At 46.3% G+C, this 17405-nt stretch overlaps 11 non-coding genes across 11 annotated transcripts; all 11 read left to right on the top strand.

Annotated features, from left to right (window-relative positions):
* Positions 1-679: 679 nt before the first annotated feature.
* Positions 680-870, top strand: LOC142278724 (U2 spliceosomal RNA). The gene has a single exon (XR_012741522.1). It is a non-coding gene; the product is annotated as a U2 spliceosomal RNA (small nuclear RNA).
* A 1387-nt stretch (positions 871-2257) lies between these two features.
* Positions 2258-2448, top strand: LOC142278723 (U2 spliceosomal RNA). The gene has a single exon (XR_012741521.1). It is a non-coding gene; the product is annotated as a U2 spliceosomal RNA (small nuclear RNA).
* A 1387-nt stretch (positions 2449-3835) lies between these two features.
* Positions 3836-4026, top strand: LOC142278722 (U2 spliceosomal RNA). The gene has a single exon (XR_012741520.1). It is a non-coding gene; the product is annotated as a U2 spliceosomal RNA (small nuclear RNA).
* A 1387-nt stretch (positions 4027-5413) lies between these two features.
* Positions 5414-5604, top strand: LOC142278721 (U2 spliceosomal RNA). Its single transcript, XR_012741519.1, has one exon. It is a non-coding gene; the product is annotated as a U2 spliceosomal RNA (small nuclear RNA).
* A 1387-nt stretch (positions 5605-6991) lies between these two features.
* LOC142278719 (U2 spliceosomal RNA) lies at positions 6992-7182 on the top strand. Its single transcript, XR_012741518.1, has one exon. It is a non-coding gene; the product is annotated as a U2 spliceosomal RNA (small nuclear RNA).
* Positions 7183-8569: 1387 nt separating this feature from the next.
* Positions 8570-8760, top strand: LOC142278718 (U2 spliceosomal RNA). The gene has a single exon (XR_012741517.1). It is a non-coding gene; the product is annotated as a U2 spliceosomal RNA (small nuclear RNA).
* Positions 8761-10149: 1389 nt separating this feature from the next.
* Positions 10150-10340, top strand: LOC142278746 (U2 spliceosomal RNA). Its single transcript, XR_012741542.1, has one exon. It is a non-coding gene; the product is annotated as a U2 spliceosomal RNA (small nuclear RNA).
* A 1387-nt stretch (positions 10341-11727) lies between these two features.
* LOC142278745 (U2 spliceosomal RNA) lies at positions 11728-11918 on the top strand. Its single transcript, XR_012741541.1, has one exon. It is a non-coding gene; the product is annotated as a U2 spliceosomal RNA (small nuclear RNA).
* A 1387-nt stretch (positions 11919-13305) lies between these two features.
* LOC142278742 (U2 spliceosomal RNA) lies at positions 13306-13496 on the top strand. The gene has a single exon (XR_012741538.1). It is a non-coding gene; the product is annotated as a U2 spliceosomal RNA (small nuclear RNA).
* Positions 13497-14883: 1387 nt separating this feature from the next.
* LOC142278730 (U2 spliceosomal RNA) lies at positions 14884-15074 on the top strand. The gene has a single exon (XR_012741527.1). It is a non-coding gene; the product is annotated as a U2 spliceosomal RNA (small nuclear RNA).
* Positions 15075-16461: 1387 nt separating this feature from the next.
* Positions 16462-16652, top strand: LOC142278717 (U2 spliceosomal RNA). Its single transcript, XR_012741516.1, has one exon. It is a non-coding gene; the product is annotated as a U2 spliceosomal RNA (small nuclear RNA).
* Positions 16653-17405: the final 753 nt, after the last annotated feature.

Below are 17405 nucleotides of genomic sequence, written 5' to 3'. Positions count from 1 at the left end.
AAAGCCCCCCTCTAACCTTTGATAGTAAGCTTTTCTGTAGTCTGCCTGTTGATGTATTTTCCGTTTGAACTGTGCACAACATGAAGAGACGGAACACTGGCGGCTTGTCACAATGCCCCCCGATGACATCACAATAGCGCTGCTGCCTAGAAAACAAGCTGCGCAGAAGAAGTTGTTCTTTGGGTGGGAGGGTGGGCTAGTGGAAGGAGGGGGCAATCTCTTTTTTTCCCGGGTGGTAGGGGGATGACAGGAGAAGGGAAGCGGGTGGTGAGAAAGGTACAGAGGGCAGGGTTTGGGGGCTGGGAAGGAAAGGGAAAAGATTAGGGTTTGGGGATGATGAAAGGGCTTTCTACGGGTAAGGATGGCAAAGGGTGGCAGTGACGGAAAGTCAGGCAACCTGTCCTGTCCGTCTTTTTGTATCGTGAATTGGAAAGACTGCAAGGGGGAGGGGAGTTGCTTGCGCCCTAAAGGAGGAGTTATTCAGATTCATTGCAGTGGGCGGCGGCTGCAAAACGCACCATTCTTCTTGTTTTGGCTCTGCAAAGCAGCCTTTTCAAGGGTTGGCTTGGGTGACAAAATGTCTTGTGTAGGCGTGGGTTTGTCTCCCTCTCGCTCTCTCTCCCTAAGATGTGTCCGGCATAGGCCAGGGTGCCACTCGAGGCCCAAACCAATTCTGGTTATCGCTTCTCGGCCTTTTGGCTAAGATCAAGTGTAGTATCTGTTCTTATCAGTTTAATATCTGATACGTCCCCTATCTGGGGACCATATATTAAATGGATTTTTAGAACAGGGAGATGGAAAAAGAGCTTGCTCTGTCCACTCCACGCATTGACCTGGTATTGCAGTACCTCCAGGAACGGTGCACCCCTTCTTAACCCAGTTTCCAAAAGCAGAACTCAATTCACCTGATTCATATTAGCCCGATTTAATGAATTGGAAGAAAGCATACGTCTTCATATGCACCTCAATTTGGCCCATTCACTTTTCACACTTCCTCCTTTTGTTTTTTATCTTTCACACTTTTGACTTTCTTTATTCATCCAAATAGCAAACTCATCACCACTCAACCTGACCAACTCGGCTATGTCCCCGTGCTGCAGTTCTCTGTCTTATCTAGATCATTTGCAATTGAATGGAATAGATCCCTTTTGGACAAAGTGGATTCACCTGCTGCTGCAGTGACCACAGGTGTGATAACATCTAGAATTGGCATCTGGTGCGATCTCTCCGCTTCCACTCCAAAGAAAGTTACCTGTTTATTCCTATCATGCATTGGTTTTTGGGGTTTTCTTTGAGTAATGATGATCTCTTTAGTAGTCTGTTGGCGCCCTCTCCTGGAGGAATAGTTTGCTTGCTCTTGGACATTCTAAAAGAGAGGTCATGATAGACATTGAGCTTCTGAGCTCAATTGGGGAAAGTCATGGGTGATGAATGTTTGCAACCTACTGCGAAGCCTCATACCGCAATATAAGGAACGTCAAATACTAAGAAAGGGCGGCCTATGAAAGAATTACTACTTTCAATAAGTACACTTAAACGGCTAATTGGGAATAGAAAAACTGTAAAAAGCCCTCTGAGAAAGCCCCCCTCTAACCTTTGATAGTAAGCTTTTCTGTAGTCTGCCTGTTGATGTATTTTCCGTTTGAACTGTGCACAACATGAAGAGACGGAACACTGGCGGCTTGTCACAATGCCCCCCGATGACATCACAATAGCGCTGCTGCCTAGAAAACAAGCTGCGCAGAAGAAGTTGTTCTTTGGGTGGGAGGGTGGGCTAGTGGAAGGAGGGGGCAATCTCTTTTTTTCCCGGGTGGTAGGGGGATGACAGGAGAAGGGAAGCGGGTGGTGAGAAAGGTACAGAGGGCAGGGTTTGGGGGCTGGGAAGGAAAGGGAAAAGATTAGGGTTTGGGGATGATGAAAGGGCTTTCTACGGGTAAGGATGGCAAAGGGTGGCAGTGACGGAAAGTCAGGCAACCTGTCCTGTCCGTCTTTTTGTATCGTGAATTGGAAAGACTGCAAGGGGGAGGGGAGTTGCTTGCGCCCTAAAGGAGGAGTTATTCAGATTCATTGCAGTGGGCGGCGGCTGCAAAACGCACCATTCTTCTTGTTTTGGCTCTGCAAAGCAGCCTTTTCAAGGGTTGGCTTGGGTGACAAAATGTCTTGTGTAGGCGTGGGTTTGTCTCCCTCTCGCTCTCTCTCCCTAAGATGTGTCCGGCATAGGCCAGGGTGCCACTCGAGGCCCAAACCAATTCTGGTTATCGCTTCTCGGCCTTTTGGCTAAGATCAAGTGTAGTATCTGTTCTTATCAGTTTAATATCTGATACGTCCCCTATCTGGGGACCATATATTAAATGGATTTTTAGAACAGGGAGATGGAAAAAGAGCTTGCTCTGTCCACTCCACGCATTGACCTGGTATTGCAGTACCTCCAGGAACGGTGCACCCCTTCTTAACCCAGTTTCCAAAAGCAGAACTCAATTCACCTGATTCATATTAGCCCGATTTAATGAATTGGAAGAAAGCATACGTCTTCATATGCACCTCAATTTGGCCCATTCACTTTTCACACTTCCTCCTTTTGTTTTTTATCTTTCACACTTTTGACTTTCTTTATTCATCCAAATAGCAAACTCATCACCACTCAACCTGACCAACTCGGCTATGTCCCCGTGCTGCAGTTCTCTGTCTTATCTAGATCATTTGCAATTGAATGGAATAGATCCCTTTTGGACAAAGTGGATTCACCTGCTGCTGCAGTGACCACAGGTGTGATAACATCTAGAATTGGCATCTGGTGCGATCTCTCCGCTTCCACTCCAAAGAAAGTTACCTGTTTATTCCTATCATGCATTGGTTTTTGGGGTTTTCTTTGAGTAATGATGATCTCTTTAGTAGTCTGTTGGCGCCCTCTCCTGGAGGAATAGTTTGCTTGCTCTTGGACATTCTAAAAGAGAGGTCATGATAGACATTGAGCTTCTGAGCTCAATTGGGGAAAGTCATGGGTGATGAATGTTTGCAACCTACTGCGAAGCCTCATACCGCAATATAAGGAACGTCAAATACTAAGAAAGGGCGGCCTATGAAAGAATTACTACTTTCAATAAGTACACTTAAACGGCTAATTGGGAATAGAAAAACTGTAAAAAGCCCTCTGAGAAAGCCCCCCTCTAACCTTTGATAGTAAGCTTTTCTGTAGTCTGCCTGTTGATGTATTTTCCGTTTGAACTGTGCACAACATGAAGAGACGGAACACTGGCGGCTTGTCACAATGCCCCCCGATGACATCACAATAGCGCTGCTGCCTAGAAAACAAGCTGCGCAGAAGAAGTTGTTCTTTGGGTGGGAGGGTGGGCTAGTGGAAGGAGGGGGCAATCTCTTTTTTTCCCGGGTGGTAGGGGGATGACAGGAGAAGGGAAGCGGGTGGTGAGAAAGGTACAGAGGGCAGGGTTTGGGGGCTGGGAAGGAAAGGGAAAAGATTAGGGTTTGGGGATGATGAAAGGGCTTTCTACGGGTAAGGATGGCAAAGGGTGGCAGTGACGGAAAGTCAGGCAACCTGTCCTGTCCGTCTTTTTGTATCGTGAATTGGAAAGACTGCAAGGGGGAGGGGAGTTGCTTGCGCCCTAAAGGAGGAGTTATTCAGATTCATTGCAGTGGGCGGCGGCTGCAAAACGCACCATTCTTCTTGTTTTGGCTCTGCAAAGCAGCCTTTTCAAGGGTTGGCTTGGGTGACAAAATGTCTTGTGTAGGCGTGGGTTTGTCTCCCTCTCGCTCTCTCTCCCTAAGATGTGTCCGGCATAGGCCAGGGTGCCACTCGAGGCCCAAACCAATTCTGGTTATCGCTTCTCGGCCTTTTGGCTAAGATCAAGTGTAGTATCTGTTCTTATCAGTTTAATATCTGATACGTCCCCTATCTGGGGACCATATATTAAATGGATTTTTAGAACAGGGAGATGGAAAAAGAGCTTGCTCTGTCCACTCCACGCATTGACCTGGTATTGCAGTACCTCCAGGAACGGTGCACCCCTTCTTAACCCAGTTTCCAAAAGCAGAACTCAATTCACCTGATTCATATTAGCCCGATTTAATGAATTGGAAGAAAGCATACGTCTTCATATGCACCTCAATTTGGCCCATTCACTTTTCACACTTCCTCCTTTTGTTTTTTATCTTTCACACTTTTGACTTTCTTTATTCATCCAAATAGCAAACTCATCACCACTCAACCTGACCAACTCGGCTATGTCCCCGTGCTGCAGTTCTCTGTCTTATCTAGATCATTTGCAATTGAATGGAATAGATCCCTTTTGGACAAAGTGGATTCACCTGCTGCTGCAGTGACCACAGGTGTGATAACATCTAGAATTGGCATCTGGTGCGATCTCTCCGCTTCCACTCCAAAGAAAGTTACCTGTTTATTCCTATCATGCATTGGTTTTTGGGGTTTTCTTTGAGTAATGATGATCTCTTTAGTAGTCTGTTGGCGCCCTCTCCTGGAGGAATAGTTTGCTTGCTCTTGGACATTCTAAAAGAGAGGTCATGATAGACATTGAGCTTCTGAGCTCAATTGGGGAAAGTCATGGGTGATGAATGTTTGCAACCTACTGCGAAGCCTCATACCGCAATATAAGGAACGTCAAATACTAAGAAAGGGCGGCCTATGAAAGAATTACTACTTTCAATAAGTACACTTAAACGGCTAATTGGGAATAGAAAAACTGTAAAAAGCCCTCTGAGAAAGCCCCCCTCTAACCTTTGATAGTAAGCTTTTCTGTAGTCTGCCTGTTGATGTATTTTCCGTTTGAACTGTGCACAACATGAAGAGACGGAACACTGGCGGCTTGTCACAATGCCCCCCGATGACATCACAATAGCGCTGCTGCCTAGAAAACAAGCTGCGCAGAAGAAGTTGTTCTTTGGGTGGGAGGGTGGGCTAGTGGAAGGAGGGGGCAATCTCTTTTTTTCCCGGGTGGTAGGGGGATGACAGGAGAAGGGAAGCGGGTGGTGAGAAAGGTACAGAGGGCAGGGTTTGGGGGCTGGGAAGGAAAGGGAAAAGATTAGGGTTTGGGGATGATGAAAGGGCTTTCTACGGGTAAGGATGGCAAAGGGTGGCAGTGACGGAAAGTCAGGCAACCTGTCCTGTCCGTCTTTTTGTATCGTGAATTGGAAAGACTGCAAGGGGGAGGGGAGTTGCTTGCGCCCTAAAGGAGGAGTTATTCAGATTCATTGCAGTGGGCGGCGGCTGCAAAACGCACCATTCTTCTTGTTTTGGCTCTGCAAAGCAGCCTTTTCAAGGGTTGGCTTGGGTGACAAAATGTCTTGTGTAGGCGTGGGTTTGTCTCCCTCTCGCTCTCTCTCCCTAAGATGTGTCCGGCATAGGCCAGGGTGCCACTCGAGGCCCAAACCAATTCTGGTTATCGCTTCTCGGCCTTTTGGCTAAGATCAAGTGTAGTATCTGTTCTTATCAGTTTAATATCTGATACGTCCCCTATCTGGGGACCATATATTAAATGGATTTTTAGAACAGGGAGATGGAAAAAGAGCTTGCTCTGTCCACTCCACGCATTGACCTGGTATTGCAGTACCTCCAGGAACGGTGCACCCCTTCTTAACCCAGTTTCCAAAAGCAGAACTCAATTCACCTGATTCATATTAGCCCGATTTAATGAATTGGAAGAAAGCATACGTCTTCATATGCACCTCAATTTGGCCCATTCACTTTTCACACTTCCTCCTTTTGTTTTTTATCTTTCACACTTTTGACTTTCTTTATTCATCCAAATAGCAAACTCATCACCACTCAACCTGACCAACTCGGCTATGTCCCCGTGCTGCAGTTCTCTGTCTTATCTAGATCATTTGCAATTGAATGGAATAGATCCCTTTTGGACAAAGTGGATTCACCTGCTGCTGCAGTGACCACAGGTGTGATAACATCTAGAATTGGCATCTGGTGCGATCTCTCCGCTTCCACTCCAAAGAAAGTTACCTGTTTATTCCTATCATGCATTGGTTTTTGGGGTTTTCTTTGAGTAATGATGATCTCTTTAGTAGTCTGTTGGCGCCCTCTCCTGGAGGAATAGTTTGCTTGCTCTTGGACATTCTAAAAGAGAGGTCATGATAGACATTGAGCTTCTGAGCTCAATTGGGGAAAGTCATGGGTGATGAATGTTTGCAACCTACTGCGAAGCCTCATACCGCAATATAAGGAACGTCAAATACTAAGAAAGGGCGGCCTATGAAAGAATTACTACTTTCAATAAGTACACTTAAACGGCTAATTGGGAATAGAAAAACTGTAAAAAGCCCTCTGAGAAAGCCCCCCTCTAACCTTTGATAGTAAGCTTTTCTGTAGTCTGCCTGTTGATGTATTTTCCGTTTGAACTGTGCACAACATGAAGAGACGGAACACTGGCGGCTTGTCACAATGCCCCCCGATGACATCACAATAGCGCTGCTGCCTAGAAAACAAGCTGCGCAGAAGAAGTTGTTCTTTGGGTGGGAGGGTGGGCTAGTGGAAGGAGGGGGCAATCTCTTTTTTTCCCGGGTGGTAGGGGGATGACAGGAGAAGGGAAGCGGGTGGTGAGAAAGGTACAGAGGGCAGGGTTTGGGGGCTGGGAAGGAAAGGGAAAAGATTAGGGTTTGGGGATGATGAAAGGGCTTTCTACGGGTAAGGATGGCAAAGGGTGGCAGTGACGGAAAGTCAGGCAACCTGTCCTGTCCGTCTTTTTGTATCGTGAATTGGAAAGACTGCAAGGGGGAGGGGAGTTGCTTGCGCCCTAAAGGAGGAGTTATTCAGATTCATTGCAGTGGGCGGCGGCTGCAAAACGCACCATTCTTCTTGTTTTGGCTCTGCAAAGCAGCCTTTTCAAGGGTTGGCTTGGGTGACAAAATGTCTTGTGTAGGCGTGGGTTTGTCTCCCTCTCGCTCTCTCTCCCTAAGATGTGTCCGGCATAGGCCAGGGTGCCACTCGAGGCCCAAACCAATTCTGGTTATCGCTTCTCGGCCTTTTGGCTAAGATCAAGTGTAGTATCTGTTCTTATCAGTTTAATATCTGATACGTCCCCTATCTGGGGACCATATATTAAATGGATTTTTAGAACAGGGAGATGGAAAAAGAGCTTGCTCTGTCCACTCCACGCATTGACCTGGTATTGCAGTACCTCCAGGAACGGTGCACCCCTTCTTAACCCAGTTTCCAAAAGCAGAACTCAATTCACCTGATTCATATTAGCCCGATTTAATGAATTGGAAGAAAGCATACGTCTTCATATGCACCTCAATTTGGCCCATTCACTTTTCACACTTCCTCCTTTTGTTTTTTATCTTTCACACTTTTGACTTTCTTTATTCATCCAAATAGCAAACTCATCACCACTCAACCTGACCAACTCGGCTATGTCCCCGTGCTGCAGTTCTCTGTCTTATCTAGATCATTTGCAATTGAATGGAATAGATCCCTTTTGGACAAAGTGGATTCACCTGCTGCTGCAGTGACCACAGGTGTGATAACATCTAGAATTGGCATCTGGTGCGATCTCTCCGCTTCCACTCCAAAGAAAGTTACCTGTTTATTCCTATCATGCATTGGTTTTTGGGGTTTTCTTTGAGTAATGATGATCTCTTTAGTAGTCTGTTGGCGCCCTCTCCTGGAGGAATAGTTTGCTTGCTCTTGGACATTCTAAAAGAGAGGTCATGATAGACATTGAGCTTCTGAGCTCAATTGGGGAAAGTCATGGGTGATGAATGTTTGCAACCTACTGCGAAGCCTCATACCGCAATATAAGGAACGTCAAATACTAAGAAAGGGCGGCCTATGAAAGAATTACTACTTTCAATAAGTACACTTAAACGGCTAATTGGGAATAGAAAAACTGTAAAAAGCCCTCTGAGAAAGCCCCCCTCTAACCTTTGATAGTAAGCTTTTCTGTAGTCTGCCTGTTGATGTATTTTCCGTTTGAACTGTGCACAACATGAAGAGACGGAACACTGGCGGCTTGTCACAATGCCCCCCGATGACATCACAATAGCGCTGCTGCCTAGAAAACAAGCTGCGCAGAAGAAGTTGTTCTTTGGGTGGGAGGGTGGGCTAGTGGAAGGAGGGGGCAATCTCTTTTTTTCCCGGGTGGTAGGGGGATGACAGGAGAAGGGAAGCGGGTGGTGAGAAAGGTACAGAGGGCAGGGTTTGGGGGCTGGGAAGGAAAGGGAAAAGATTAGGGTTTGGGGATGATGAAAGGGCTTTCTACGGGTAAGGATGGCAAAGGGTGGCAGTGACGGAAAGTCAGGCAACCTGTCCTGTCCGTCTTTTTGTATCGTGAATTGGAAAGACTGCAAGGGGGAGGGGAGTTGCTTGCGCCCTAAAGGAGGAGTTATTCAGATTCATTGCAGTGGGCGGCGGCTGCAAAACGCACCATTCTTCTTGTTTTGGCTCTGCAAAGCAGCCTTTTCAAGGGTTGGCTTGGGTGACAAAATGTCTTGTGTAGGCGTGGGTTTGTCTCCCTCTCGCTCTCTCTCCCTAAGATGTGTCCGGCATAGGCCAGGGTGCCACTCGAGGCCCAAACCAATTCTGGTTATCGCTTCTCGGCCTTTTGGCTAAGATCAAGTGTAGTATCTGTTCTTATCAGTTTAATATCTGATACGTCCCCTATCTGGGGACCATATATTAAATGGATTTTTAGAACAGGGAGATGGAAAAAGAGCTTGCTCTGTCCACTCCACGCATTGACCTGGTATTGCAGTACCTCCAGGAACGGTGCACCCCTTCTCTTAACCCAGTTTCCAAAAGCAGAACTCAATTCACCTGATTCATATTAGCCCGATTTAATGAATTGGAAGAAAGCATACGTCTTCATATGCACCTCAATTTGGCCCATTCACTTTTCACACTTCCTCCTTTTGTTTTTTATCTTTCACACTTTTGACTTTCTTTATTCATCCAAATAGCAAACTCATCACCACTCAACCTGACCAACTCGGCTATGTCCCCGTGCTGCAGTTCTCTGTCTTATCTAGATCATTTGCAATTGAATGGAATAGATCCCTTTTGGACAAAGTGGATTCACCTGCTGCTGCAGTGACCACAGGTGTGATAACATCTAGAATTGGCATCTGGTGCGATCTCTCCGCTTCCACTCCAAAGAAAGTTACCTGTTTATTCCTATCATGCATTGGTTTTTGGGGTTTTCTTTGAGTAATGATGATCTCTTTAGTAGTCTGTTGGCGCCCTCTCCTGGAGGAATAGTTTGCTTGCTCTTGGACATTCTAAAAGAGAGGTCATGATAGACATTGAGCTTCTGAGCTCAATTGGGGAAAGTCATGGGTGATGAATGTTTGCAACCTACTGCGAAGCCTCATACCGCAATATAAGGAACGTCAAATACTAAGAAAGGGCGGCCTATGAAAGAATTACTACTTTCAATAAGTACACTTAAACGGCTAATTGGGAATAGAAAAACTGTAAAAAGCCCTCTGAGAAAGCCCCCCTCTAACCTTTGATAGTAAGCTTTTCTGTAGTCTGCCTGTTGATGTATTTTCCGTTTGAACTGTGCACAACATGAAGAGACGGAACACTGGCGGCTTGTCACAATGCCCCCCGATGACATCACAATAGCGCTGCTGCCTAGAAAACAAGCTGCGCAGAAGAAGTTGTTCTTTGGGTGGGAGGGTGGGCTAGTGGAAGGAGGGGGCAATCTCTTTTTTTCCCGGGTGGTAGGGGGATGACAGGAGAAGGGAAGCGGGTGGTGAGAAAGGTACAGAGGGCAGGGTTTGGGGGCTGGGAAGGAAAGGGAAAAGATTAGGGTTTGGGGATGATGAAAGGGCTTTCTACGGGTAAGGATGGCAAAGGGTGGCAGTGACGGAAAGTCAGGCAACCTGTCCTGTCCGTCTTTTTGTATCGTGAATTGGAAAGACTGCAAGGGGGAGGGGAGTTGCTTGCGCCCTAAAGGAGGAGTTATTCAGATTCATTGCAGTGGGCGGCGGCTGCAAAACGCACCATTCTTCTTGTTTTGGCTCTGCAAAGCAGCCTTTTCAAGGGTTGGCTTGGGTGACAAAATGTCTTGTGTAGGCGTGGGTTTGTCTCCCTCTCGCTCTCTCTCCCTAAGATGTGTCCGGCATAGGCCAGGGTGCCACTCGAGGCCCAAACCAATTCTGGTTATCGCTTCTCGGCCTTTTGGCTAAGATCAAGTGTAGTATCTGTTCTTATCAGTTTAATATCTGATACGTCCCCTATCTGGGGACCATATATTAAATGGATTTTTAGAACAGGGAGATGGAAAAAGAGCTTGCTCTGTCCACTCCACGCATTGACCTGGTATTGCAGTACCTCCAGGAACGGTGCACCCCTTCTTAACCCAGTTTCCAAAAGCAGAACTCAATTCACCTGATTCATATTAGCCCGATTTAATGAATTGGAAGAAAGCATACGTCTTCATATGCACCTCAATTTGGCCCATTCACTTTTCACACTTCCTCCTTTTGTTTTTTATCTTTCACACTTTTGACTTTCTTTATTCATCCAAATAGCAAACTCATCACCACTCAACCTGACCAACTCGGCTATGTCCCCGTGCTGCAGTTCTCTGTCTTATCTAGATCATTTGCAATTGAATGGAATAGATCCCTTTTGGACAAAGTGGATTCACCTGCTGCTGCAGTGACCACAGGTGTGATAACATCTAGAATTGGCATCTGGTGCGATCTCTCCGCTTCCACTCCAAAGAAAGTTACCTGTTTATTCCTATCATGCATTGGTTTTTGGGGTTTTCTTTGAGTAATGATGATCTCTTTAGTAGTCTGTTGGCGCCCTCTCCTGGAGGAATAGTTTGCTTGCTCTTGGACATTCTAAAAGAGAGGTCATGATAGACATTGAGCTTCTGAGCTCAATTGGGGAAAGTCATGGGTGATGAATGTTTGCAACCTACTGCGAAGCCTCATACCGCAATATAAGGAACGTCAAATACTAAGAAAGGGCGGCCTATGAAAGAATTACTACTTTCAATAAGTACACTTAAACGGCTAATTGGGAATAGAAAAACTGTAAAAAGCCCTCTGAGAAAGCCCCCCTCTAACCTTTGATAGTAAGCTTTTCTGTAGTCTGCCTGTTGATGTATTTTCCGTTTGAACTGTGCACAACATGAAGAGACGGAACACTGGCGGCTTGTCACAATGCCCCCCGATGACATCACAATAGCGCTGCTGCCTAGAAAACAAGCTGCGCAGAAGAAGTTGTTCTTTGGGTGGGAGGGTGGGCTAGTGGAAGGAGGGGGCAATCTCTTTTTTTCCCGGGTGGTAGGGGGATGACAGGAGAAGGGAAGCGGGTGGTGAGAAAGGTACAGAGGGCAGGGTTTGGGGGCTGGGAAGGAAAGGGAAAAGATTAGGGTTTGGGGATGATGAAAGGGCTTTCTACGGGTAAGGATGGCAAAGGGTGGCAGTGACGGAAAGTCAGGCAACCTGTCCTGTCCGTCTTTTTGTATCGTGAATTGGAAAGACTGCAAGGGGGAGGGGAGTTGCTTGCGCCCTAAAGGAGGAGTTATTCAGATTCATTGCAGTGGGCGGCGGCTGCAAAACGCACCATTCTTCTTGTTTTGGCTCTGCAAAGCAGCCTTTTCAAGGGTTGGCTTGGGTGACAAAATGTCTTGTGTAGGCGTGGGTTTGTCTCCCTCTCGCTCTCTCTCCCTAAGATGTGTCCGGCATAGGCCAGGGTGCCACTCGAGGCCCAAACCAATTCTGGTTATCGCTTCTCGGCCTTTTGGCTAAGATCAAGTGTAGTATCTGTTCTTATCAGTTTAATATCTGATACGTCCCCTATCTGGGGACCATATATTAAATGGATTTTTAGAACAGGGAGATGGAAAAAGAGCTTGCTCTGTCCACTCCACGCATTGACCTGGTATTGCAGTACCTCCAGGAACGGTGCACCCCTTCTTAACCCAGTTTCCAAAAGCAGAACTCAATTCACCTGATTCATATTAGCCCGATTTAATGAATTGGAAGAAAGCATACGTCTTCATATGCACCTCAATTTGGCCCATTCACTTTTCACACTTCCTCCTTTTGTTTTTTATCTTTCACACTTTTGACTTTCTTTATTCATCCAAATAGCAAACTCATCACCACTCAACCTGACCAACTCGGCTATGTCCCCGTGCTGCAGTTCTCTGTCTTATCTAGATCATTTGCAATTGAATGGAATAGATCCCTTTTGGACAAAGTGGATTCACCTGCTGCTGCAGTGACCACAGGTGTGATAACATCTAGAATTGGCATCTGGTGCGATCTCTCCGCTTCCACTCCAAAGAAAGTTACCTGTTTATTCCTATCATGCATTGGTTTTTGGGGTTTTCTTTGAGTAATGATGATCTCTTTAGTAGTCTGTTGGCGCCCTCTCCTGGAGGAATAGTTTGCTTGCTCTTGGACATTCTAAAAGAGAGGTCATGATAGACATTGAGCTTCTGAGCTCAATTGGGGAAAGTCATGGGTGATGAATGTTTGCAACCTACTGCGAAGCCTCATACCGCAATATAAGGAACGTCAAATACTAAGAAAGGGCGGCCTATGAAAGAATTACTACTTTCAATAAGTACACTTAAACGGCTAATTGGGAATAGAAAAACTGTAAAAAGCCCTCTGAGAAAGCCCCCCTCTAACCTTTGATAGTAAGCTTTTCTGTAGTCTGCCTGTTGATGTATTTTCCGTTTGAACTGTGCACAACATGAAGAGACGGAACACTGGCGGCTTGTCACAATGCCCCCCGATGACATCACAATAGCGCTGCTGCCTAGAAAACAAGCTGCGCAGAAGAAGTTGTTCTTTGGGTGGGAGGGTGGGCTAGTGGAAGGAGGGGGCAATCTCTTTTTTTCCCGGGTGGTAGGGGGATGACAGGAGAAGGGAAGCGGGTGGTGAGAAAGGTACAGAGGGCAGGGTTTGGGGGCTGGGAAGGAAAGGGAAAAGATTAGGGTTTGGGGATGATGAAAGGGCTTTCTACGGGTAAGGATGGCAAAGGGTGGCAGTGACGGAAAGTCAGGCAACCTGTCCTGTCCGTCTTTTTGTATCGTGAATTGGAAAGACTGCAAGGGGGAGGGGAGTTGCTTGCGCCCTAAAGGAGGAGTTATTCAGATTCATTGCAGTGGGCGGCGGCTGCAAAACGCACCATTCTTCTTGTTTTGGCTCTGCAAAGCAGCCTTTTCAAGGGTTGGCTTGGGTGACAAAATGTCTTGTGTAGGCGTGGGTTTGTCTCCCTCTCGCTCTCTCTCCCTAAGATGTGTCCGGCATAGGCCAGGGTGCCACTCGAGGCCCAAACCAATTCTGGTTATCGCTTCTCGGCCTTTTGGCTAAGATCAAGTGTAGTATCTGTTCTTATCAGTTTAATATCTGATACGTCCCCTATCTGGGGACCATATATTAAATGGATTTTTAGAACAGGGAGATGGAAAAAGAGCTTGCTCTGTCCACTCCACGCATTGACCTGGTATTGCAGTACCTCCAGGAACGGTGCACCCCTTCTTAACCCAGTTTCCAAAAGCAGAACTCAATTCACCTGATTCATATTAGCCCGATTTAATGAATTGGAAGAAAGCATACGTCTTCATATGCACCTCAATTTGGCCCATTCACTTTTCACACTTCCTCCTTTTGTTTTTTATCTTTCACACTTTTGACTTTCTTTATTCATCCAAATAGCAAACTCATCACCACTCAACCTGACCAACTCGGCTATGTCCCCGTGCTGCAGTTCTCTGTCTTATCTAGATCATTTGCAATTGAATGGAATAGATCCCTTTTGGACAAAGTGGATTCACCTGCTGCTGCAGTGACCACAGGTGTGATAACATCTAGAATTGGCATCTGGTGCGATCTCTCCGCTTCCACTCCAAAGAAAGTTACCTGTTTATTCCTATCATGCATTGGTTTTTGGGGTTTTCTTTGAGTAATGATGATCTCTTTAGTAGTCTGTTGGCGCCCTCTCCTGGAGGAATAGTTTGCTTGCTCTTGGACATTCTAAAAGAGAGGTCATGATAGACATTGAGCTTCTGAGCTCAATTGGGGAAAGTCATGGGTGATGAATGTTTGCAACCTACTGCGAAGCCTCATACCGCAATATAAGGAACGTCAAATACTAAGAAAGGGCGGCCTATGAAAGAATTACTACTTTCAATAAGTACACTTAAACGGCTAATTGGGAATAGAAAAACTGTAAAAAGCCCTCTGAGAAAGCCCCCCTCTAACCTTTGATAGTAAGCTTTTCTGTAGTCTGCCTGTTGATGTATTTTCCGTTTGAACTGTGCACAACATGAAGAGACGGAACACTGGCGGCTTGTCACAATGCCCCCCGATGACATCACAATAGCGCTGCTGCCTAGAAAACAAGCTGCGCAGAAGAAGTTGTTCTTTGGGTGGGAGGGTGGGCTAGTGGAAGGAGGGGGCAATCTCTTTTTTTCCCGGGTGGTAGGGGGATGACAGGAGAAGGGAAGCGGGTGGTGAGAAAGGTACAGAGGGCAGGGTTTGGGGGCTGGGAAGGAAAGGGAAAAGATTAGGGTTTGGGGATGATGAAAGGGCTTTCTACGGGTAAGGATGGCAAAGGGTGGCAGTGACGGAAAGTCAGGCAACCTGTCCTGTCCGTCTTTTTGTATCGTGAATTGGAAAGACTGCAAGGGGGAGGGGAGTTGCTTGCGCCCTAAAGGAGGAGTTATTCAGATTCATTGCAGTGGGCGGCGGCTGCAAAACGCACCATTCTTCTTGTTTTGGCTCTGCAAAGCAGCCTTTTCAAGGGTTGGCTTGGGTGACAAAATGTCTTGTGTAGGCGTGGGTTTGTCTCCCTCTCGCTCTCTCTCCCTAAGATGTGTCCGGCATAGGCCAGGGTGCCACTCGAGGCCCAAACCAATTCTGGTTATCGCTTCTCGGCCTTTTGGCTAAGATCAAGTGTAGTATCTGTTCTTATCAGTTTAATATCTGATACGTCCCCTATCTGGGGACCATATATTAAATGGATTTTTAGAACAGGGAGATGGAAAAAGAGCTTGCTCTGTCCACTCCACGCATTGACCTGGTATTGCAGTACCTCCAGGAACGGTGCACCCCTTCTTAACCCAGTTTCCAAAAGCAGAACTCAATTCACCTGATTCATATTAGCCCGATTTAATGAATTGGAAGAAAGCATACGTCTTCATATGCACCTCAATTTGGCCCATTCACTTTTCACACTTCCTCCTTTTGTTTTTTATCTTTCACACTTTTGACTTTCTTTATTCATCCAAATAGCAAACTCATCACCACTCAACCTGACCAACTCGGCTATGTCCCCGTGCTGCAGTTCTCTGTCTTATCTAGATCATTTGCAATTGAATGGAATAGATCCCTTTTGGACAAAGTGGATTCACCTGCTGCTGCAGTGACCACAGGTGTGATAACATCTAGAATTGGCATCTGGTGCGATCTCTCCGCTTCCACTCCAAAGAAAGTTACCTGTTTATTCCTATCATGCATTGGTTTTTGGGGTTTTCTTTGAGTAATGATGATCTCTTTAGTAGTCTGTTGGCGCCCTCTCCTGGAGGAATAGTTTGCTTGCTCTTGGACATTCTAAAAGAGAGGTCATGATAGACATTGAGCTTCTGAGCTCAATTGGGGAAAGTCATGGGTGATGAATGTTTGCAACCTACTGCGAAGCCTCATACCGCAATATAAGGAACGTCAAATACTAAGAAAGGGCGGCCTATGAAAGAATTACTACTTTCAATAAGTACACTTAAACGGCTAATTGGGAATAGAAAAACTGTAAAAAGCCCTCTGAGAAAGCCCCCCTCTAACCTTTGATAGTAAGCTTTTCTGTAGTCTGCCTGTTGATGTATTTTCCGTTTGAACTGTGCACAACATGAAGAGACGGAACACTGGCGGCTTGTCACAATGCCCCCCGATGACATCACAATAGCGCTGCTGCCTAGAAAACAAGCTGCGCAGAAGAAGTTGTTCTTTGGGTGGGAGGGTGGGCTAGTGGAAGGAGGGGGCAATCTCTTTTTTTCCCGGGTGGTAGGGGGATGACAGGAGAAGGGAAGCGGGTGGTGAGAAAGGTACAGAGGGCAGGGTTTGGGGGCTGGGAAGGAAAGGGAAAAGATTAGGGTTTGGGGATGATGAAAGGGCTTTCTACGGGTAAGGATGGCAAAGGGTGGCAGTGACGGAAAGTCAGGCAACCTGTCCTGTCCGTCTTTTTGTATCGTGAATTGGAAAGACTGCAAGGGGGAGGGGAGTTGCTTGCGCCCTAAAGGAGGAGTTATTCAGATTCATTGCAGTGGGCGGCGGCTGCAAAACGCACCATTCTTCTTGTTTTGGCTCTGCAAAGCAGCCTTTTCAAGGGTTGGCTTGGGTGACAAAATGTCTTGTGTAGGCGTGGGTTTGTCTCCCTCTCGCTCTCTCTCCCTAAGATGTGTCCGGCATAGGCCAGGGTGCCACTCGAGGCCCAAACCAATTCTGGTTATCGCTTCTCGGCCTTTTGGCTAAGATCAAGTGTAGTATCTGTTCTTATCAGTTTAATATCTGATACGTCCCCTATCTGGGGACCATATATTAAATGGATTTTTAGAACAGGGAGATGGAAAAAGAGCTTGCTCTGTCCACTCCACGCATTGACCTGGTATTGCAGTACCTCCAGGAACGGTGCACCCCTTCTTAACCCAGTTTCCAAAAGCAGAACTCAATTCACCTGATTCATATTAGCCCGATTTAATGAATTGGAAGAAAGCATACGTCTTCATATGCACCTCAATTTGGCCCATTCACTTTTCACACTTCCTCCTTTTGTTTTTTATCTTTCACACTTTTGACTTTCTTTATTCATCCAAATAGCAAACTCATCACCACTCAACCTGACCAACTCGGCTATGTCCCCGTGCTGCAGTTCTCTGTCTTATCTAGATCATTTGCAATTGAATGGAATAGATCCCTTTTGGACAAAGTGGATTCACCTGCTGCTGCAGTGACCACAGGTGTGATAACATCTAGAATTGGCATCTGGTGCGATCTCTCCGCTTCCACTCCAAAGAAAGTTACCTGTTTATTCCTATCATGCATTGGTTTTTGGGGTTTTCTTTGAGTAATGATGATCTCTTTAGTAGTCTGTTGGCGCCCTCTCCTGGAGGAATAGTTTGCTTGCTCTTGGACATTCTAAAAGAGAGGTCATGATAGACATTGAGCTTCTGAGCTCAATTGGGGAAAGTCATGGGTGATGAATGTTTGCAACCTACTGCGAAGCCTCATACCGCAATATAAGGAACGTCAAATACTAAGAAAGGGCGGCCTATGAAAGAATTACTACTTTCAATAAGTACACTTAAACGGCTAATTGGGAATAGAAAAACTGTAAAAAGCCCTCTGAGAAAGCCCCCCTCTAACCTTTGATAGTAAGCTTTTCTGTAGTCTGC

Source organism: Anomaloglossus baeobatrachus, unplaced genomic scaffold (assembly GCF_048569485.1).
Source record: "Anomaloglossus baeobatrachus isolate aAnoBae1 unplaced genomic scaffold, aAnoBae1.hap1 Scaffold_4194, whole genome shotgun sequence".
In the NCBI taxonomy this organism is placed as follows: Eukaryota; Metazoa; Chordata; class Amphibia; order Anura; family Aromobatidae; genus Anomaloglossus; species Anomaloglossus baeobatrachus.
The sequence above is the reverse complement of the archived record's forward strand: the minus strand, read 5'-3'. Positions and strand labels throughout refer to the sequence as shown.